Source organism: Mirounga angustirostris, unplaced genomic scaffold, assembly GCF_029215605.1.
Source record: "Mirounga angustirostris isolate CCGP_5_RB_7025 unplaced genomic scaffold, mMirAng1.0.hap1 SCAF_3, whole genome shotgun sequence".
NCBI lineage: Eukaryota > Metazoa > Chordata > Mammalia > Carnivora > Phocidae > Mirounga > Mirounga angustirostris.
In genome coordinates this window covers 54579449-54602206 of record NW_026991711.1, presented here as the reverse complement: position 1 = coordinate 54602206, position 22758 = coordinate 54579449, and the positions used below count along the sequence as shown (strand labels likewise).

Here is a 22758-nt window from a genome sequence, read left to right as displayed (position 1 = left end):
TCTGGGGAGCTCAGTTGGCTAAGCATCTGACTCTTCGTTTCGGCTCAGATCATGATCTCAGAGTTTGAGCCCTGCATCGGCTCCACACTCTGTGTGGAGTCTGCTTGCTTATTTCCCTCTGCTTCTCCCCCTGCTCTCTCTCTCTACTCTCTCTCTCTCTAGAATAAATAAATAAAATCTTAAAAAAATAATGCATGGAGATTCTACCAAACACCTTCTCATGGGATGCCTAAGACAAGTAATTCTTTGTCTCATCCTCAGATTCCTTATCTGCAAAAGAGGATAACATTTGCCCTGCTTTATTCCTAAGGTTATTATGAGGAGAATTACATTTAAACCAATGAAGCATGTATTCAGTTCTCACTCAACCATACCAAATTCTGCGGGCATGAAAGAAGGAAAAGACAGGCTTCCTGCATTCACAGAACTTAGGGATGAGGATAGGAAGGAAGACCAGTAGGTATATGTTTACAATAGAAAGTATCACATCATCTAGGTGATGGGGTGCAGAGTGTTCCAGACCCAAGCAAAAGAAACTTTAATTCTGACTGGTGCCATTGGGGAAGGCTTCATAGAAGCACAAACATTTGAATGAGACCTTGAAGGAGGATGATTTGGAAGAAAGACTCTCCAAGTAGAGGGACAACAGGAACAAAACAGAGATAGGTCTCCATGACAATCAAATGAGTCTGTAAACTGTAAAGCATGATTCAGTGATAAGATATGACTTGTTACTTCTACTGGGGCCACCACTTACCTTCCCCAGCAGCCATGGCCCCTCTAGGTAATAAAATAGCATGGTGATTCCAAGAAAACACCAGCTTCCCAGCTTCTAGAACTTCGGTGTAGACATGACTGACTATGTATCCTCCAGTCTCAAAGGAGGTGATGATACATCTCAAGTCCAGCTTGGAAGAATAAACACAAACCAAAGGTTAACAGTTAAATTCTCTTTCCATCTTCTAACATTTCCCCCCACGTCCCTCTCAGGTGGACGCCTCCCCCGCCCCCTGTCCATCACCACATCAACTCTTCTCCCTTACAAGGATCAGAGCAGGCTCTGAGTTAGCCAGCCCACATTCAAACCCTGACGATGTTGATTTCTAGCTGTGTTATACGGAGCACCTTCCTTTAATCTATATAAGACTTAAATTTTACATCTGTAAAATGGGAATGAAAATGGTAGTACCCACTTCATAGTGTTGCTGGGAAGGTTAAGTAAAATAATGTACCTGGTACATAACACTCAAAATGTTATGTCTTAAATTGTCATCTGCAGTGGGTGTTGCCAGACTATGGCTGTGGGCCAAATCCAGCCATGTCCATTTGTTTGTGTAACGTCTAAGCAGCTTCCTGTTGCAGCAGGGTTGAACAGTGACAGGGACTGTATGCCCCACGGAGCTAAGATACTTACTGTCCGGCCCTTTGCAGAAGCAGTTTGCTGACCTCTGACCTGGGACGCTGAGAAGAGAACATCTGCTTACGTGACATTTACAACCAGTTAGATTTTGTCCTTGGTGGGCTCCCCAGTGCCTTTCCCTCTTTATTGTTGGTTCCTGGCATCAAATGATATATGGTATGAACCCCTTACAGTGGAGAAGTCCTTACAGAGAGCTCGGCATCTCAGTACCATGGAGATTCCTGGGATCTATTTATATCCTCCTGCAGTCCAGTATTAATAGAGAAGGAGCACATAGGAAATGTGGGGAAGGTGGGTAACAAATTTCAGCTCTTATTAGTTACGGCATAATCTCAAATGGAAACTGCAGAATACTCTAAGGTTAAAGGGGAGTTAGTGTTACTGGGTGATGACCTAGTCACTGAACAGAAGGAAACAATGACATGGAAAAAGAAGCAAACCATGGTGGGTGGTTTGAAATTTCCACTGACCTCCTCCTCTGCACCTTAAATTAAGAGCGCTGTAAAGTCCACTCCTATTCCATTTAAATATCTCTCTTTTAAAGCACCTGCAACATTATTGCTATTCTAAGATGTACAGAAACCTGGTAGACGGAGATTATGCAGCAGAGCAGTATTTCTAGGGTTTTGTTATTTGCGTATTGGGAAGATCACTGGGTCTGGGTCCAGAAAACCTTGCCATGATCTAGATGGGACCACAGAGGCATGTCACCTCCCCTCTCTTAGCCTCAGGTTCCTAGTAGAGACAATCTCTTTGTTAATTGTTAGAGGATACTAAATGGAGACCCTCAAAGAGCAGTGTGTGCATGTGTATGACTATGTGTGGTGGGGTGTTCTGTAAGGAAGGGATTGTAAGCTTTCTTTTGAACGGCAGATGCAACAAGAAAATATTCTAAGATGAGCTTTGGTCGTGTTTTCACCTACTACCCCCTAGGCCACCTGCATCCATTCCCCTTATTCAACCGAGGGAAGGTTGCTTTGGACCCTGGCTCTCATCGAGGCGGAGAATGAACCTAGTGTTCACTTGCATACACCTGTGATCCAGAGACGTACATTCCTAAAATCATTGGCCGGGGGAGTTGTCTTTTGTCAGTGCAGAGGCTTTTCTTAATTGAATAAAAAACAGATATTCACTTATATCAAAAATTCATTAAAAACACCAACATTCATTGAGGTGTTGTCAGTGCTGGGGCCAGCAAGAATGGACAGTCATTGTCCCTTAATGACCTCAAATCCAGCCTTGAAATACTCTTTAACAATTCCATCCTGAAAACACTTTCTTTCCTTTTGTTACAGCCACGACCCTGTCCCACGGCGTCCTCACTGTCCTTCCTCCCACTCTTGATGCCTCTTCTTCCAGTTTACTTTTGGAGTTTCTTCCCCACTAAAGTGCAAATGACTGTTGATAGTTCAGAAGAGTTTTCTTCTTGCATTAGAGTTCCATGTCCTTCCGACAGCACTTTCCCTGCTAAACCTGGATTTGGCCTCAGAACCCATCTGTCGTTACCAATCACGGTTGGCAGTTACGTCTATAACTATTCATCATGGTTTTTTTTTTTTTTAAGATTTTATTTATTTATTTGACAGAGAAAGACACAGCGAGAGAGGGAACACAAACGGGGAGTGGGAGAGGGAGAAGCAGACTCCCTGCCGAGCAGGGAGCCCGATGCGGGACTCGATCCCGGGACTCCAGGATCATGACCTGAGCCGAAGGCAGTCGCTTAACCAACTGAGCCACCCAGGCGCCCTATTCATCATGGTTTAAGCCAAGGCTGAAATTTCAGGAATCAGATAGCAAACACTAGGTTCAGTTTTTTGGGGAGAGAGGGGAATGGGGGTTTCATGGTTTTTTGTTTTGGGTTTTTTTGGGGGGGCCTTGCAAAGTGAGATGACAGAGATATGGCTTGCCCCTGTTATATATAAGGTCCCAACTTAGCAAAGGGCATAGCCCAAGGGTGGCAATTATCTTGCAGAAATGTTCTCTACCAAGAAGAAAGTCAGAGATGATCTTCACTGGGCTGAAAACTTGTCATGAAGAAAGTGAGGAGTGTGGCATTTGTATCCCTATAAAGGCACAGCCACTCAAAATACCCACAGTGAGTGGAGAATTCAGAGCAGAAGCACTGTGGGTAGAGAAGGCCCCAGAGGTGTTATATGGTGCCTAAGTGAATAGTTGGACTCAAGAAGAATCTAACTTGAATGTTGCAGAGCGATTGTATGAGGAGCTTTATTCCAGAAAGTTCTATCATCTTATGCACTGTGTTTGACAGGGGATAAAGTCCGAAGAAGGAAAATGAACACATTCATTAATGAGGATTCAACTTGCAATTGTGTGTCAAAAAGACTCAATAATTTAAATAATATTCCATGACTTTCACAGTATTTATTTTTTAAAGATTTATTTATTTACTTAGAGAGAGAGTGAGTGCAATTTGTGGGAGGAGCAGAGGGAGAGGGAGAGAGAATCCCAAGCAAGCTCCAACCCCAGAGCAGAGCCCCACATGGGGCTCAATCCTAGGACTCTGAGATCAAGAGCTGAGCCAAAACCAAGAGTTGGATGCTTAACCGACTGAGCCACCCAGGCACCCCCGCTTTCACAGTATTTAAATGTGAAAGTATGCATTAAACTTGGGAACCTGCTGGGATATAGTAGATTGTAAACATTTCCATATAGTTACAGAATTTCAAATGCAACATTATGCCCTCATGTTAATATTAATATAAATTCAAGAGAGCTTAGTTCAAATAAACACATTATTGGAGTTGACAACAAAAGTGTGGACACCTCCCTGACTCGTAGGTGTGCTCACTGCAGATCTCTGTTGGCAAAGGAGACAACTTGGTATAGTCTGGGCTCTCTCAAGAACCTCTCTTTACCACGTATTGGCTGTGAATCTCTGAAGCTCTTCTCCAGCTGTCAAAGTATTTGAATCACTTGTCTACAGGTATGTAAGCATGACATAGTTACCTTAATAATCTGCAGAAATATGCACAAAGTTATATTTCTGCCTGACGTCCCATTACCAATATAAAAATATAATCGACTGTTTTGGTCATTTGCATTAATAATTAACTAGGACACTTTAAAATTCCCATTTTCCTCAAAGCTACATTTTTATAAGTGCTTGATTTTTTTCCTCTCAATAATTTTGTGAGGGAGTGTTCAGTGTTTTTACGAAATAAGTATCTTTTTATGTAACTTATAAATGCACATAGACATAAAAAGTATTAACAATTAAGAGTTCATAGGATACCCCTATTATTATTATTACTATTTACCCCTATGATTTGTTTTAATTAGATTTTAAACACAGGCTTAACATCATATGTATACACACCCATGTGGTTATCTTGACCAGCAAGATTAACCTTGAACTATTCCTTCAAGGGTATTGTCTCATTAGATGATCCTCCCTATCACCTCACAGGGAAAGAGTCAGCCTTCTGCAATATTTGGAATCATATTTTCCCCTAAATGCAGTTGTAGTGGAGTAAAATAAATAGTAGATTTAGAGGTAGGGTTTATGCCGCAACTCTGTCAACAACCCAGTTCACCTGTTACTAAAAGGACCTTTCATTTAAGCTTTCAGAGCTTCAATTTTGCCATCCTTGAAATGGAAACAATAGTATTTTTTCTTATTATGTAGCTCATTTAATTAAAAAAATATTTAATAACGTAGTCTTTGAGGAAAGCACTGGCTAAAAACTCTAACATTAAACAAGTACAAGACCTTCTAGGACATGCTGTGATATTTTACCACACCATGACTTTATCAGTCCCTATAGTTCTAACAATGCCCAAACAGTAATCATTTGGCCACTGGTAGTTCCTACTTCTTACTCCATGTGACTGGAGAGGGCCTGCCCAACGTGATGTAAATGTGGCCAAAGTACCAAAACCCTCTGGATGCAGTGACCGGTTCGGGAATGATTCTTCTAAGATGAAACCAGGTAAGTAAAAACTTGATTCTGGAATTTACTGGGCAGGGACTCTCTTTCAACGAGAAGTAAGGATATTAGGAAGTAAGTCTGGAGGTGCTAATGGTCATCTTATCAGCAGGTAGACTGATTTATTGAAGCTAACTATAAACTAACTATTGAAACTAACAGAGAGAACAGCAGGAGATGGAGAAGAACATATCCTGCATTACAGCATTGGAATCCCTGGATTTATCACCCCTGAGGTTTCACTTGTGTGCTTTTTAGTTATCCAGTCCATGGATTTCTTTTCCACTTTAGACTTCGGAATTGAGTTTCTGTCACTTGCAGTGAAAAGAGCCTTGACTGATTCACTTACTTCTCACTATGAAGGAGGTGTTCTATAAAGAGTCCATGGCCAAGCTATGTATGACTCATGATTGCGTCAAGAGACCCAGTGCTAAATGCCAGTGATAAGGTTGTGCGATGGCCTTCACCCCATCTTCTGTGCGTAGCTAGACTGCTTAATAGACCTTGAGCCTGGATCTTCAGAGTCTAGGTTCTCAGTCAGCACCACAGCCCACCTAAACCCAGCCAACAGGTGAGTCTGCTCTTCTGTCAGGTTGACCCCTGGCTTTTAACCCAAGGGCTAGGAAATGCTTCTAATAAATCCTTGTAGAATCCTTTCTGATGACTCAACTCCTCCCCGATTCATTCGAGATTTATTACTGTGTGCAGAAGCTTAAATATTGCCCGAATTGCACCCTCCCTTAAACCCCCATTGGCTCTCTCAGACTTTGGTGCCTGGACTGGATTTGAGCTTGCTCTGAATTACTCCTGACTATAACACCGAATTTGAACTTCTGACCACCATCCTCCTCTACCAGAATAGGACCAAACTTTCTTTCTCAGTTTTTCCTGGCTTCTGGACAATTCTTACTCACCCTTCTACCATTCTTTCGGAGTGATGAAATCAATTTCATTTATAGATCTCTACACTTAGATATAGTGAGGCTATCTCAGGATCTTGAAGGTACTTTTTAGAACTAAATGAGATTTTCAATTTTTCATGTACCAAGTGCCTATCCCCCACCCACAACCTTGAAATCAGACTCATGCTGGAGTTCTCTGGCCAGACTCTACTTGGGAAACCAGCCAAAGGAAATCTCTGCAACAGATTGGTCCAGCCCCAATTATGGCAGAGGAGTGGGAGTACACATTACTCCAACAAAAGAAGGCCTGCCCAGAGTCATCCGGCACATCTCATGCTGGCCCTGCCAAAGTAGGAAAAGTGGAGAATGCCCACCGAAGACAGGAGTGACTTCATGCTCCGTCCCTGGAATTGCCTCTGAACTTGTCCTAGGAGAGGACGCTGGGTGCTAATCAAGAGGACTTTGATGATTGTTGGTAAATTTGGGCAAATGGGTCCTTTGCCTGGACTACTCTTTTCATTTGCAGGTTTGTGCATTAGTCTCCATGTCATCTGAAGCAAGGGGTGCTGGGTTCCCTGCTTGGATGTGGGAAGTTGAAGACAGGACCTTCTGTCCATCTTCAAAGACAGCTCCAGGACCTAGGCTACTTTAAACTGGGAAGCCAGGGAAAACTGCCTAGCCCAGACCACTGAGGCAGCCAAGATTTTCTTCTGTCCTGATGGCCCAGTATCATCTCCTGTTCTGATCATGACCAGCTCTTGGAGCTCTTGCTCCTCTCAGGGCCAATAGAAAGGACATGGGTCCAAGAGAAGAGTTCAGAATGCCCCCAAGACAACTTAAATCAGGAAAGGTAGAGTCCCAAGCCTTGAAAAGGAAAAAGTCCTAATCTGAATCTTGTTTTGATTATCAATCAATGACGGCAAGGTCAAGTTCAGCTCAACTTCAAAATTCCAGAGTACAGCTATTCAGCACTTGCTATGTTCAAAGTGCTCAGAAGTCAGAGGGGGGCCCAAACTCAAAGGGAGCCAGTTCTTTCCTTAAGAGCTGATCAAGTGGCTGAGCACCCAAGAAGTTGAGTTCAGAGGGAATGGAAGACCACCTAGAGGCTGTCTTGGTTTTTAGTTTTTTTCATGGCTGGGGGGAGGGATGGGGTGGTGAGTCCCAGTCCTGAGCTATAAACTGAACCATGGGTAACAATTTCCATATAAACAATAAATGCTGGCTACATCCTAGGCTACCTCAGCAAAGTCTATTAAACACGTACTATAGGAACAAAGATTTATGTCTACAAGAAATTTGTTCTGAGTTAAAAAAGAAACAAAACAAAAACCTACCAATGGACTTAGGCATACATCTTCTGTGTAAAGCTGGAGACAGTCCGTACTGTACCTGGGTAAATGCAGAGTAGTTCTGAACATAGGGTAAGTGCTCGATGACCACTTTATGCTTGATAGATTAGTCATTCTATAAAAGTTTATCATGTTCTTTTCATTTGTTTTCTTTATTTGTAACTCATTTTCAATGAACTTCCGTATATGACAAGCAGAATCCTAATAACAGACATCTTTAAAGGTGCGTGATCCAAGTCCGTGTGCCTTAATTCTTCCTTTTCTTAGAATATATTTGTTGAGTTATATATCATACATATATATAATATGTATTATATACAAAATCTGTATAAATTTAAAAGCAAAAGTTTGTTTCTTTTGAGAGTTTACTAAAGACTTGACTTTTACCATTCATGTAATAGGGCATAGATTTTCCTTAAAAGTAAAGTCTCCATTTCAAAAAGTTGGTGACAAGGACAGCAGGGATAAAGAATTTCAGCAGTTTAAATTTAAGGTCCTGGGTAAAGTTCAAATGGGGAATATTTTCTGACTATGAGAAGTTGGCGTTTTTTTATATGATTATTTTTCACAGAGTCAGAAACACCCAGAGGGCAGTGAGGGGCGCTGAGCAGTGACACGGTGAAGAGCGCCAGGACACTGTCCCAAGGCTGCAGGGCACCACGTGCTCTGCCCAGCTCCCCGTGGAGGTGGCTCAGCTTTGGCGAGTCACATAGATAGTTATTCAGGCCCAGTTCTTGAATTTCAGCATATTTTGCTTCTGAAAAGACAAAAACCAATTACTGATAGCGATGCTGACCTCAGATATGCAGGCTATCTTAGTGAAATGATCTTCACGAACCATATTATTGCCAGTTAGAGGTGACCCTGGATGTGTTGATATAAGTTTCATGAAAAAAACAAAACCAAATCCAAACCCAAGAAATAGATATTCTCCCTGAATTTGTGTTTTCAGTCACCAGTGTGGTTTTGATCCCGCTCATTGTTTTTGCCAGCGAAGCTCTCTCTTACTAAGAGGTCCTTTGTAAGATCACTCCAACCTCTTGGGAATTACTATTGGAGCATGTTATCCAAAGACTGTAGTTAGCTGTGACCTCTCTGTCTCCCCCAAGAGAATGTGTCTTCTAAGGGGTCTAAGCCGGATCTGGCTCAACTCTATCCTGTGTCGGGCCAACAAGTGTCTTGAACATAACAAGTGCTGAATAGCTGTACTCTGGAATTTTGAAGTTGAGCTGAACTTGACCTTGCCGTCATTGATTGATAATTAAAACAAGATTCAGATTAGGACTTTTTCCTTTCCAACCTCAGCACCCATAGTCTCTTATGGAAGTCTCAGGAGCCCAGGTGCTCGGCACCTTCGTGAGCCAGCCCCACTCCCACCTAAGGTCTTCTCTCAGGCAAAAGGCAAAAGCTACCCCACGCCTTCCCTCCCACCTCAGCTTGTCTTGCATACTCAGCCTCTATGCCCTGGGCTCAGGGCTGCCTTTGAGAAGGGTCAGAAGCATTGAAGTCAGGGCTTCTGATACTTCACGACATCTATAAATCATAGCCATATAGCTACCTTTTTCTGAGGATCTGTTACATCCCAGATAATGTGCTGGACATGTTTAAAACCTGTTATTTATTTACTCTGCCTCAAGCCAGAAGAGTGATTCCCTTTGCTAATTCTTTTGTTTAGACAGTGAAGATCCCTGATTTAATGAAGCTCATGTTCCTATGGAAAAAGAGAGGACAACAAACAAGTAAACAAGGTAATTTCAGATAGTGACTACACAATGAAGGAATTACAACTGGGTTATGATGTAGTTAGCACTGCTTTATTTTATTTTATTATTTTTTTAGCACTGCTTTAGATATCAACATCAGGGAAAAATCTCTCCAAGGGGGTGACATTAGTGCTGAACCCCAAATGAGGTAAAGGAGACTGGTAATGTAAAGAGCATTCATTCACAAGGACCAGCATGGGCAAAGCTCTGAGGAGGGTATGGGCTTTATCGCATTATTATCTATGGGGGCGCCTGGGTGGCTCAGTCGTTAAGCGTCTGCCTTGGGCTCAGGTCATGATCCCGGGGTCCTGGGATCGAGCCCCACGTCGGGCTCCCTGCTCAGCAGGAAGCCTGCTTCTCCCTCTCCCACTCCCCCCGCTTGTGTTCCCTCTCTCACTGCCTCTCTCTGTCAAATAAATAAATAAAATCTTAAAAAAAAAAAGTTATCTATGGCTCTGTTTCCTTTCTCTGCTAGAATTTGAGCAATATCCTAGCTCACCTACACACTTGGAAAGGACTTTTCTTGCTAGTAACTGGGCTTTCCATCCCCAGCATCCCCCCAGCACAGCTGGGACACCCTATTACATTCATAAGCATTTTCTTTGTTCTTCAAGATATAGTCAAAACCCCACCTCTGCTTTCCCATCTTAGTGTTCAGTGAATTAATTTTGTATTTGTTTTCTCCTGGTTTATTTTGCCATATGAAACACGGGTCATCACCTCTGCCTAGGCACCTCCTGGTATTTGTGAGGCTTTCATTCAACAGATTTCCTAAGCATCAACCTTGTGCTAGGCATGGGGCTAAGGCTTGGGACCTAAAGATAAACACAGGTTGGTAACTGCTCTGTGACACATATGTGTTTTGCTAATTAGACTTGCATTATAGATAGCTTTCTCCAGCAATGGTGTGGAGAATTGATTGAAAAGCAACCAGATTGTATATAGGGAAAACAGTAAGTATGTCTATATATGCCTGTGAGTATGTGTGTGGTGTTGTAGATGGCTGCTAACACCCATCCCCCTTTTTTTCCTGGAAAAAAACACCCTGTTTTCATGGATTACCACCCCCTCCTCACCACCACTCCTGTTCCATGAGGTTGGCTGAGATTGATTCCAGCTTCAGATTCCAGAGGCCATGTCACAGGTCCTGGCTAATCAACACCAGGTAATCCTTTTTGCTAGAAAAAAAAAAAAAAAGTAAGAAAAAGTTTCTTTCCTCTGGGGTGGTTGAAAGGCTGGGATGCATGACTGGAGCTCTGGAAGTTATCACCATGGGGGAAGAGCCCATGGAGAGCAAAGCCCCACTCAAAGAAAATCTGCCCTAAAATACAGGGAGGCAGTACCATGGTGAGCTCCTAGATCTAGCTGGACACCCTTAGCTCAGTTAAATGAACCAAAAAATTCCCTTTTCTTATTTGATTTGAGTTGGGTTTTCTGCTACTTACAACCCAAATATTCCTAAGTAATATAGATGAGGAGCTTAAGGCACATTGACATTAGTTGCCCAAGATCCCACAGCTAGTAAGTAGCTGTGTTTACTTTAAACCCAGGAAATTGATCTCCAGAGTCTTTGCTCTGCTTGCGTCTTAGATCAGGGTAGGAAGGGAGAGGAGCAGAGGGATTTGAGAGATGCTTCGGTGGTTGAAGCTGTAGAACTTGGGGACAGGCTGAACATGGCCAATCAGGGAAACATGACTTACACATCAGGGAGATGATGGTATCACTCATGGGGGAAAGAGGAAATACCAAACAGAGGACATATTTGGGGGTGGAGAAGAGTTGGAGGTGATGAGTTGTGTTCTGGATGTTTTGAGTATAAGGTGTCTGTGGGGCATGCAAATAGAAATGCCTGGACCACAAGTGAGCAAAAAAGCTCTAGGCTAGATTCACTCAGTCTTTTAAAAAATACTTATTAAAGGTCTGCTCTGTGGGGGCCCCTGGACTAGATTAATGGGGATATATGGGAGAACTCGGTAGGCATAGAAATTTTTTGGACTTATGGAGCTTACATTTAAGTCTGAGTTATTAGTGTATCAGTGATCTTTGAGGTGATATGGGTGAATGAGGATACCCAGGGATTGGATATAAAGTAAGAATAAAAGGAAATTTAACTTCTGCATCTCGGCTTCCTCGTCTATAACTACCCCATGGGGTTGTTATGAAGGTTAAGCTTTTAGAATGATGCTGTACATAATGGGCCACCTGTATATCTTAGCTATGATGAGTGTGAGGTGCAGCTAATGTTGATAATGAAGAGGGGCAGGCAGTGTCAGAAGTTAGGGTTAATGCATAACCTGGAGGTAAGATTGTGCTTATCACAAATGATTCTAGTCATATGGAATGAAATCAGAAAGGATACAAAATCGAACTTTAGCTCTTCCTGTTGCGATGCTTGCCGCTACATAGGCAAGAGTTGAGAAAAGCGAACTTCTTTGGCTTTCAAGTACCCCAGCCCCTATTAAATTAAATTTAAATGAATGTGCCGGGACGCCTGGGTGGCTCAGTTGGTTAAGCGACTGCCTTCGGCTCAGGTCACGATCCTGGAGTCCCGGGATCGAGTCCCGCATCGGGCTCCCTGCTCGGCGGGGAGCCTGCTTCTCCCTCTGACCCTCCCCCCTCTCATGTGCTCTCTGTCTCTCATTCTCTCTGTCTCAAATAAATAAATAAAATCTTTAAAAAAAATAAAAAATAAGAAAAATAAAAAAAAAATTTAAATGAATGTGCCACTTAGCTAGGTGCCAGGGATGCAAATACAAACACAAATGTGATATTGCCTTTTCCCTCCGTGACGTTCATGTCCTTGTGGCTCTCATTAGTGTCAACTTCTTGCCTCCCCTGGGTTCTTATTCTTTGCACTTGGAGCCCTTTCTTCACCGACAGACAGGTATTAGCCTAAATACAGAACTCAGCCATTAGTCTCGATTTATATACACACTCACAATATTAAGTCAAAGCTTTTGCGTGGTGACTTGACCAAAATCTTAGGGAGGCAGGTGGCCTCTACTTCAGCCATCCTTTCTCTGCTCACTCAGAACACCTTCAAATGTGTACCTTTTTTCTTACACAAAGCAATACCACTCTCTTGAGCCTCTACCCCAGAGCTACTTCCAGGCCTTTGTTTACACATCCCAGGATTTAGCAGATGCCTTGAGGTTTCACTTTAAAGAGTCTGATTAAATTCTTAGACAAGGGTTATCTTCTTCCCTAGTCTCTACTTGGGGAGAGAGAGGTGGTTTACTTAGAGATAGGCTATGGGTATCTATGACATATTTATACACAAACTTAAATATACATGCATTGTTAGTAAAAAAAAAAAAAAACAGCATTATGCTCTCTCTATATTTTTGCTGTCTGCTCTTTTTCAATTATAAATATATTTTAAACATTCTTAGTGTCAATAACTCTGATCTAGAACATGATTTTTAATGGCTACGTATTACTCTATTCTATGGCTATAATGTAATTTTCTTATGTAGTTTTGATATTTAAGTTGTTTTCAATGTTTCACTTTCATAAATAATTCATTGGAGAACATCCTTGGGTCTTCATCCTGTGGGACCCCTGACACCTAGGGCAGAGCCTGGCACTTAGTAAATGTACACTAAAATATTTGCAGAGTGAATGAGTGAATATGTCAACTCCATTTCCATCCCAGGCGCTAGTGTTTCTTTTCATACTGTGTATTATTTAAGTCCAAAGTTTTCTCTTTAATAATAGCTGCAGTTATCACAGAACAGTGTAAATCAAGGTCCCAGTTCCAATAGGCAGTTTCGGTTACCAAGATACTATGCAAAGTGAGGACTGTATTACTTTGTTTCCTTAATTCAAAAGTAATGCATGATCACTTTAGATAACTTAGAAAATGCATATAAAGAGAAGGAAAAAAGGTGAAATCACCTGTAATTACAGCACTCTTAATTAAATTAAGAGTTAATCACTAGGACATTTTGATATATATATTCCTGTTAATCTTTTTTTGTGCAAATATATGTTGGTTTTTTTTTTTTTTTTACAAAAAAGGAGGGGTAATACTTTTCATACTAGTTAGTAACTGCTTTTTTCCACTATATATAGTGAACAACTGCTCATGTCATTAAATATTTTTCTTTTACATGGTTGTTATCAGGTTCCTAGGGTTACATTTTATGGATGAACTGCAGTATTTTTAACTAATCTCTCATTGTGGGTGAAGTACATAGTTTTTTGTATAAACCATGGAAAAAATTCTAAAATCTAGTTAATTTATATGGTTTTGTAGTTTTCAAATTTTGCACTATAAAGATATATTAATTTTAAAAAACAGAAATACATACTATACTATATGCTATAGGATAGTTTTGGGAAATAGATCGGGGGAAAAATAGGCGGCACTTTTTCATGTCCTACTTGATACATTTCTGTATTGTTTGAAAATTTGGACACCAGTGTGTGTTAATTTTATAATTAAAAATAAACACTGAAAAGTGTTTTTAAATTTTAATTTACACCTAGCACCCAGACCTTGGTTTCTAATACCATTCTCCCATAAAAGGAACCCGGGCTTCTTGAAAAAAAAATGGCTAACTCTAGGGCTGGGGTAGGGGAAATTCAAGATGATCCTGGAGCATCTCACTACACCAGAGAGTAAGAAAAAGCTCAAAAAAAGCAAAAAAAAAAAGTGACACGTCAAAGGGACACGGGCACCAACCTGAAAGAGCTCCCAATGGCCAAATCTGGAATGGTATGATCTGCACAATAAATGGTATTAAATTATAACCCAAAGTATGAAATAAATATCCATGAGTTCCAAACATGATGCAAATAATAATAGAAATAAATCAGTGGGGGTGGGGGAGGAGACAACTCTTCCTTATAGAAGAATTCCAAATAATTTACATAGATCCCACCCAACCTGCAGGAGGTGGAGCTTAATCACACCCCACCCCCCCACCCCCCGCCCCACCATGAAAATAAAAGAAAAACCCACCCACTTTGAACCCGGTGAGCTGTGTTCACTGAGTGCAACCTGCAAAGGGGAGAACAGTAACTTTACAGAGGCAAGCACCACCTCGGCAAGGTGATCCCGGCCAACATCACAGAGCTAAGTCGTGTAAACAGCATGTACTCCTGATATGATGTGATGACAGTGGGCACTTCGTGTCTGTGGTCTTCCTCCCTGAAAAACCCAGTACCCAGTCTCCTCTTGAGAAAACGTCAGGCAGATCCTAACCGAACACCTGACCGGCACTCCTCAGTCATCAAAGACAAGGCCAAGCTGAGAAACATCACAGCCCAGAGGAGGCTGAGGAGGCAGGAGGATGAAAAGCAATGTGGGATCCTGAATTAGATCCTGAACAGAAAGAGGACCTTAGTGGAAAAACCAGGGAAAGCCGAACAGAATCTGGAGCTGAGCGAACAGTGCCAGACCAATGTTGGTGTCTTCCTTTCGATGATTGTAGCACAGTTCTGTGAGAATAAGAACATTAGGGGAGCTTCTCTGAGGGGTACACTGGAACCCTCGGCACTATCTTTGTAGCTTTTCTGTAGCTGTAAAACTATCATAAAATTAAAAGTTATTTCAAAAAATTAAAAATGCTTCCATCAACAAACATGCCTATCTTGAGCAAGGGTCTTTGCATATTAAGAAACCGAACTACTTCTAATCCTTCAAATTATACCTAATCATGTTACTATAAACATTATGAGTTAGAATCACATTTTTAGGCCCACGCTGTCCAAAGCTTGCATTTTTAATATTGTGTCTTTTTCCTTTTTTCCACGGGTGACCTTAGACATGCCTGTGATATCACGGCTGGGCCTCTAATCCTGCTCCACCCCTGACTCAGGCTTCTGATACAGCTGGGGCCGGAGCGGGGTTGGGGGGGCATCCTCTGGGCTGGATCTTAGCCGCCTGGAGCTCCCGCATCCTAACATTGAACCTGGGTGCATTTTCTGGGCAGCCTCTGATGCTTTGGGTCTTTTGCCTTTCGAACTACCTTCTCTCAGTCAAGCAGGTCTTGGTAAGGAAAAGAGCTACTTTTGGTAAGGATTTTAGACTGTATTCTAAGGGCAACAGGAAACTTTTGAAGATTTTAAGCAAGCGAGGTGCATAACCTGCAGAATGTGAACTAGGAGGGAGGGATGGAAGAGTGACTTTGAGAGTGACTATTACGGCAGCCCCTGGGGGAGACGCGGTAGGCCTGGACCAGGGTGCCGGCTCGGTGGGTGGGGACTTCTGATACCATGACAGTGAATAATGATAACCATAAGCATTGATGTACTCTTGTGGAGTTTACATTGCAAACGCTTTTACATTCTTTGTCAATTAATGTTTACAACCCTGGGTAGAATTTCCATTTTGCAAATGAGAAAAACTGGAGCCATAGGAAATTAAGTGAATGGCTCCGGGCTAAGTAGCATAATTTTAACCCAAGCATTTTGATTCCAAATCTAATGTGCTTTTCTAGTGCCCCACTGCAAGATTAAGGGGGAGATATATGTTAACAATTTGGACTCTTACCCTTTGGGTTAATGGTTTTCAGAAATTACTATACTTACAAGCTTACAAATACAGATTCCTGGGCCCCACCCTCAGAGGTTCTGACTCCGTTTCTTGAGGGGGGGTGAGGGGCGGGGGGAGAGGGCCCAGAGCTCTGTAGCACCCTGGGGGGGATGTAAGGAAAGGAGCTTGAACTAGAACTGCCATGGTCTTTGCTTGTTTTCCCAATTCCCATGCACAGGCAACACTGAATGGGGGCAATTGTTCTCCAAGTACGTGTACAATGATTCAAAAATGGATATAGATTTTGTTTTACCAATTTTTTAAAAGATTCATTTATTTATTTTAAAGAGAGAGAGAGTGAGGGGGAGGGCTAGAGGAAGGATCTCAAGCAGATTCCCTGCTGAGCAGGGAGTCCAACTTGGGGCTCGATCTCAGGACCCCGAGATCATGACCTGAGCCAAAATCAAGAGTCTGATGCTTAACCAACTGAGCCACCCAGGAGCCCAGGTTTTTTCCAACTATTATTTGAGTAAGCAGTCATCTTTCCGAATGTGAGTAGCATGAGCAAACTTGGCTTTGAAACTATTTTTGCTGTGGAATGACTGACTACTTTGTCCTTTTTGCGCCTGTCCTGCCCCCAAGCCTCCTCTGTGATCGGCTCCCCGCGTCCCAGGCCAGTCTCTGGGGCTTCCGGGCGAGCCCGCCTCTAGTCACAGCCTTGTGTCCACCCACCCGAGTCCGCAGAGCAGGAGCCTCAGCCCACAGCCGGGTCAGAGAGTGTGGTTTTGTGGCCACAGCGAAAAGGGGATGCGAGAGGGTGGGGTGAGTATTTTCCCATCCTCAGCCCTCCGAGCCCAACTGCAGGTTATGACTTCAGTGTGACATTTCTCCTTTAAGAAAATAATGAAAATGGTCCAGAATCGCTCCCGGTCTTATTTGGCCTAAATAATGGATTTTCTTTCTTTGTTTAGCTTTCTGGTACCGCTAAAATCAGATGTACTTCTTTATGTAATTGCTTCTTTTTTTTTTTTTTTTTAAGATTTTATTTATTTATTTGACAGAGAGAGACGCAGCGAGAGAGGGAACACAAGCAGGGGGAGTGGGAGAGGGAGAAGCAGGCTCTCTGCTGAGCAGGGAGCCCGATGCGGGGCTCGATCCCAGGACCCTGGGACCATGACCTGAGCCGAAGGCAGACGCTTAACGACTGAGCCACCCAGGCGCCCCTGTAATTGCTTCTTGTTACTACTCTAGTTGAAGGTCACTTAAGGCTTGTGGCTCACTGTTTTTGAATTTTATCTACCTTTCAATCATTACGTGAAAATAAATACCTGAGTACTTGCATCTCAAGTTACAGAAAAGGGGCCCCAGCTCACGTGGGTTAGGTGCTCTGAAGAGCAAAACTGTGGTGACCCGTCAATGTTTTATTCACACACTTTATCTCGGCCCCCACCGGCCCACCACACGGCTCCCCTCACTCGACACAGGAATATTTTCCTGGAAGGCAGAGTCAACCCTGAGAAAACTATTCTTTCCATGTGGGGATAGGCTTCTCAAAGTCTCCCCGAGAGGCCTGGTCTCAGCAAGGGGTGTAGAGAGGCATGTTTCCACTTGACCCAAAGGGGCCCTGCCCTGCCACACACACTGCTTTCCAAGCCCTGGGGGTGCGGCCTTCTCTGCACCTCAGCTGAGGGCTCTCTGGTGGCTGGAAGAATCGTGAATGTTTATTGAGTGCCTACGATGGACCAAGCGCCGCAGAATTGCTTTGATCCGTCGCAAACATCTCTTCCTTTCAAGCCAATGGGACTACACATGCCAGTCGTCGGCTGCGGCCTTCTTGGTGGATGGTACTCCCTGGGACCCCGCGGCCTCAGGCAGCAGACACCCCACAGGCTGGGCTTGGCAGGGTTTCCAGATGGGATTCCCAAGGATCACGAGTTCTTCAGGCTGGGGGCATCCGGAAACTCTTCAGCGGGACATAGTTGGCTGTTACAGCCCCACCGTCGTCCCTGCCCCCAAGCTTGGTTTATCTCAAAATTGAAGCAAACTGCTAACCTCTAACAGCAAACAAGGGTCAGGAAATATTTCAGCTCTCTCGAAGTCTCTCCTCACCTTAAAGGGGACCTAGATGGGATCTGTTCTTTGAATTTCCCTCCAAGGCAGAGGTCCTGGGGCATATATTCCCAGTCTCTGTAGAGCAGTATGGCCAGTAACAGTGTGGTAACCTTGGACATTTTGAATAATCCCTCCTGATTCTGCTTGTGGGGTAGGGACAGACTTCTCCCCAGTCACTGTCCCACAAACAGCCCCTGATGCTGGGGGGCCTGGACACACCCTCCACATGGGCTGCCCGCTAGGAACAGTGAGACCTCCATCAGCTTTCGTAACCATTTTAGACAGCGGGTCCATGGGGAGAAGGGAGGAACCAGGATTGGTCTGAGCTGGTTTCTCAGGAGGACAGCCTAGAATCTACAACATGACTATTCAGGGTTTGGTGAACTTGGGTCTAAGCTTCCATGGTGTTGAATCAGAAAGCTGGAGGCGTGGGATAGTTAGAATCTCCGGGCAGAGAAACATCCATAATAGGCAAGCGCCCTCCTGGAGGCAGGGCCTGTATGGGGTATCACGGAGGAAGTGGGACCCCTCGCAGCAATTGGGGGAGGGGAACGATGACAAGTTCCAGCCCTCCAGAGAGAGAGGAATGTTCTGGCAAAGGCGAAGGTAGATTGTCAGGCCCCCAGCCAGGCAGCTGTGGTTTGGGGCTGGGTTCCAGGGCCAGCAGGGAACTGGAATGCCAAATGGGAACTGAGCAGGCGCCCAGTCATATGCCATACTTGGCCCACAGGGCGGGTTTAGACAGAAATACTCTGGTTTCAGGGCACCTGGGTGCCAAAGAGCTTTCCTCATATACCTGGATCCTGGGCTTGGCATGGCAAGACTGATCGATCTCCTGTCCCCCCACTAGGGGCCAAAGGCCCCAAATTATGAAACAATAAGCTTGTGTAGGATCAGATCAGTCACCTAGCAGAATAGAGTAAGTGCGCAGATGTCCCAGGCATCTCAGATTACCTTTATCCCCATCCTCCCCACCAGATTCTTCCCCTGAGAGGCAGCCATTCCTATAAACTGAAACAGATGAGTTCTTACTAAGATGCCTGATAGGTTTTTTTTTTATCTCTTAAATTCACACGCAAAAAGACTATAGATGATAGATATATACATCTATACATACCCATAGACACACTTACGCATACAGATAGGTCTTACATACATAGTAGATGAATCCCTAAAAAAGTCATATTTAAGTTCAGTTTTTATAAATAATTCCTACTTGAAATTATCAAGGCAGCATCTCCTGATGGATCTGTCTGCTCTCTTTCATTAAATAATAGGACATATGCAGCCTAGCTTATTTTTTTCCTTTTGTATTTTTTTGCCAGGAAACCCAGAGCTGAACTTCATATTTAATTTCATTACTTCCTTAGTTTTAATCTTCTGATAGAATTGTTTTCTTCTTTGAACCCATTTTGTTACCTGACTTCTGTGTAGAGGTCCTTGATGTAATAACTCTAAGGGCATTTATCAAATGTAATTTGCAATGATTTTAGAAGTGAATAATGAGTAAGTCATAAATAAGTGAGTTGAATTTTCTAGAATCTTAGAAATATGTACCAGGGAAGCTTGCCAGTTGATGGATTACTAAGTTCGGGAAAAGCAGAATTCTATCGTAATGAACAATATCCTATTTTGGAACCTACCTGCCTGGAATTTGGAATGTGGAATTCACCCTCTGCAGATGAGCGTGAAAGCGGGTACCTCTGCATTGGAAGGCATTAGCCAGAAGGACCTGTAGCAGGAGGGAACTGCTGGTCTGCTTTGTCAGAATCACTCACTTTGCACCTACTCTCTCAGCCATATTTGCAAACACACCTAGGAATGTTGGCTACATCCTCCCTGGGCAATTTGGACAATGCTTTTGCAGTCCTTTATCTGACCTACTTGGTCAACAAGGCGCCTTGACTCAAAGATACCGGGGAAGAAAAAGGCCAACAGTGTCACTGAGTCCATTCCTCAGGGTGGGGCAGGAGTGAGAAGCAACCTAATCTGCCCCTTCCATCTCTAGGGAGAAGCAGGTGGTGAAATCTCCTCTTTATACCCAGAGCAAGCCATCAGCACTGGCCATCGTAGGAGTAACCAATTTAGTTTCTCATTCTGGCATCTCTCCTTTACTTATCTTCATCCTTACTGTATTCTTGGAGAGAATTTGCTGAAGCAGGAATGTGTGTTCAGAAAATCTTTCACAAACATATCTTGGGGCCAGTAACTGAGGTGCTCCCCAGCTTTGTTAACCCTGGTCTGAAGGGTGCAGGCTGCAGCTCTGCTCTGCTCAGGAGGGGCTGGGACCTGGAGGTTCTGCTTGTCCTCTGGGCTGTGGGGTGAGTGTGGCGGACCGGACTGCCCCCCAGGAGACTGCGAAGATGAGCTACTCTCTTGGCCAGTTTTCCGGGCAGGGGGCCATTGAAATGGAGTGAATGGCCTCAGGATCCCCAGTGTGCTAGAGGCAGGGAATGGATAGATGGAGGGTATCTCCCCTCTGAAGCAGCTCCTCGGGCACAAAATGCATGTCATTCTCAGGTCTGATTTCATAGGTCAGAAAGGGAAAGTCCAAGGGCCACCTGGAATTGTCCTAAAATAAGTAGAGGACAGACATGGGGGAACTAGGACCTATGAACAAACGTTGTGTAACGTTTGAGGGGTGGAACTAGGACCTATGAACACAGTTAGAAGGAGACCAAACTGGGTTCCAAATGAGGAAGGTTTTCTCTCTCTTAGGGCTGTTCAAAAGCGGATTGGGCCTATCCACGGATAAATGGATAAAGAACGTGTGGCATGTACGCACAACAGAATATCATTCATCCTCAAAACAGAAGGAAATTCTTGCTGCAGGGTGGATGAACCTCGAGGACATTAGGCTCAGCGAAATGAGCCAGTCACAAATGCTGCATGATTCCCCTTCTCTGAGGTGTCTGGAGTAGTCAGAGTCATGGCAACAGAGAGCTGAATGGTGGGTGCCAAGGGCAGGGGAGCCGGAGGAGTGGGGAGTGGGCAGTTATGGTTCACTGGGGACAGAGTTTCTCTGCGGAAAGAAGAGGGTTCTGTGAATGGGTGGTGGGGATGTTTGTACAACATGAATGCACTTAATGCCCTGAACTGTATACTTGAACATAGTTAAAAGGGTCAATATTATGTAATGTATATTTTATCACAAGAAGAAAACGAAGCAAACATCGTTGGAGATTAAAGGACCTTAAGGTGGTGGAAGAAAAGTGGCTGTTAGCCAGCTTATCACATTAGCTGGAATGTACTCCTCTGGTGGCTGCTGCTGGTTTTGTGTTGGTGGAACAGTCCCAGAAGCCACAGTCCAATATGGAGAGATGAGGCTAATTCCTCAGGATTTTATAGACAGTGAGAAAATAGGAGCAGGAAGGCAAGTTTCCTTAGGAAAGGGGGCTCATTGGCCTTCCACTTGTATGGCTGTGTGAGTGGCAGGTGTGGGGTCCTCCTTAGCTGGTAGGGGGTTAGCCTGGTATAGCAAGACGCACAGTGATGTTGAAGAAAGATTCTTTCTAGCCATTCTAGGTTCTAGTTCTGTAGTTTATTTAGCCTCTTGGAACCTCACTTTCTTTATTTGTAAAATGGGAATAACATCTTCTTTGCAGAAATAGAGAGGTAGTCTCTGAAAGGACCCACCACATAGTGATTACCCACAAAAATGTTCATTATTATTGGTCTCCCCACAATATTCATTTTTTTTTTTTTGAAGTCTTACTTTTAAGACACATTTTACCATGATTTGCCTGTCAGTGATGTGGTTCCTGCCAAGTTCATCTTAGCAACCAGGGACTGGAGTTGATCTGCAAAACACATTATGCTCATTCAAGGCAATATAACCCTGTGCTATTTTGAGCGTCCTGGAGGGTTTTACAAAAGAAAGCGTGATTTTTTGTTTTTGTTTCATTGAGGCCTCCCGAGGGGTCCATCAGTGGCAGAGGTGAGATTGCCCTCTTGACCCAGGAGACCCTTGGCCCCACTGCATGGCCCACTCACATGTCCTGCAGCTCTCACCTAAGTGCCTTGATCAGAGACACTTCTGGAAGAGGTCCAAGAGGTACTCATCAGTATTCCACACCTCTGCCAAAGGACAACTGGGAGAGGGAGGCCAAAGCCAACCAGGAGAAATGAAGGCAGCAATGCTTTTGCCAACTAATCCATCAGCACTGAGGCTGTGGGGTGCTCCTCTTTCCTAGCCACCCTATCCATGCTTGCCTGTAGTTACCAGGGCTTGACCTGATAGACTGGTAGAACAGAGGGAAACTTCCACAAGAACTTGAGGAGTTCAAACACTGTGAAACGTGAAACTGCCACTCTGCCTTGTCAACAGCACTTTAGGGCACAGAAAGGGAAACTCTGGTCTGTGTTCAAGCATGAAGAGCCTCTGCCCATTTCCCCTCCCCCACTGAGGGACATTTGGCAACCCTTGAAAATCACAAGACCCTGTAAGTTGCAGTTGTCCAGCCTTGGTCCTCCAGTGTTCCAGGTGGATTTTGGATTTCACCTGATCCCTACCACCTGAGGCTCAGCTGCTTCAGATGGGGGTAGCAGCAGGTTGTGGAGAGAGGGGGCTACGTTGTAAGCCACCAATTGTCTTGACATGTGCCTCACCATTTCCCCTATTCTTCAATCCCATCTTGGTGTTTGATGTAAAAGATCACTTAAGCCCATCGGTGACAAAAGCCCATGCAAACTAATTTAGGTAAAAATGGGAGATTACAGGGGTGCCTGGGTGGCCCAGTCATTAAGCGTCCGCCTTCGGCTCAGGTCATGATCCCAGGGTCCTG

General features: G+C 43.8%; 1 protein-coding gene across 6 annotated transcripts in view; it reads left to right on the top strand.

Annotated features, from left to right (window-relative positions):
- The window catches only part of LOC129045653 (uncharacterized), a 163351-nt gene that overhangs the window by 121492 nt on the left and 19101 nt on the right, over window positions 1-22758 (top strand). The window contains exons 4-6 of one of the 6 annotated variants that reach the window (XR_010409999.1): window positions 4235-6744; window positions 9294-9366; window positions 9458-10546. The gene's annotated coding sequence lies outside the window, so the exon portion shown is untranslated. Of the gene's footprint in view, window positions 1-4234; window positions 6796-9293; window positions 10547-22758 lie in introns of those variants that run through there. The other 5 variants (XR_008505680.2, XR_008505679.2, XR_008505677.2 and 2 more) reach the window with 5 other exon arrangements.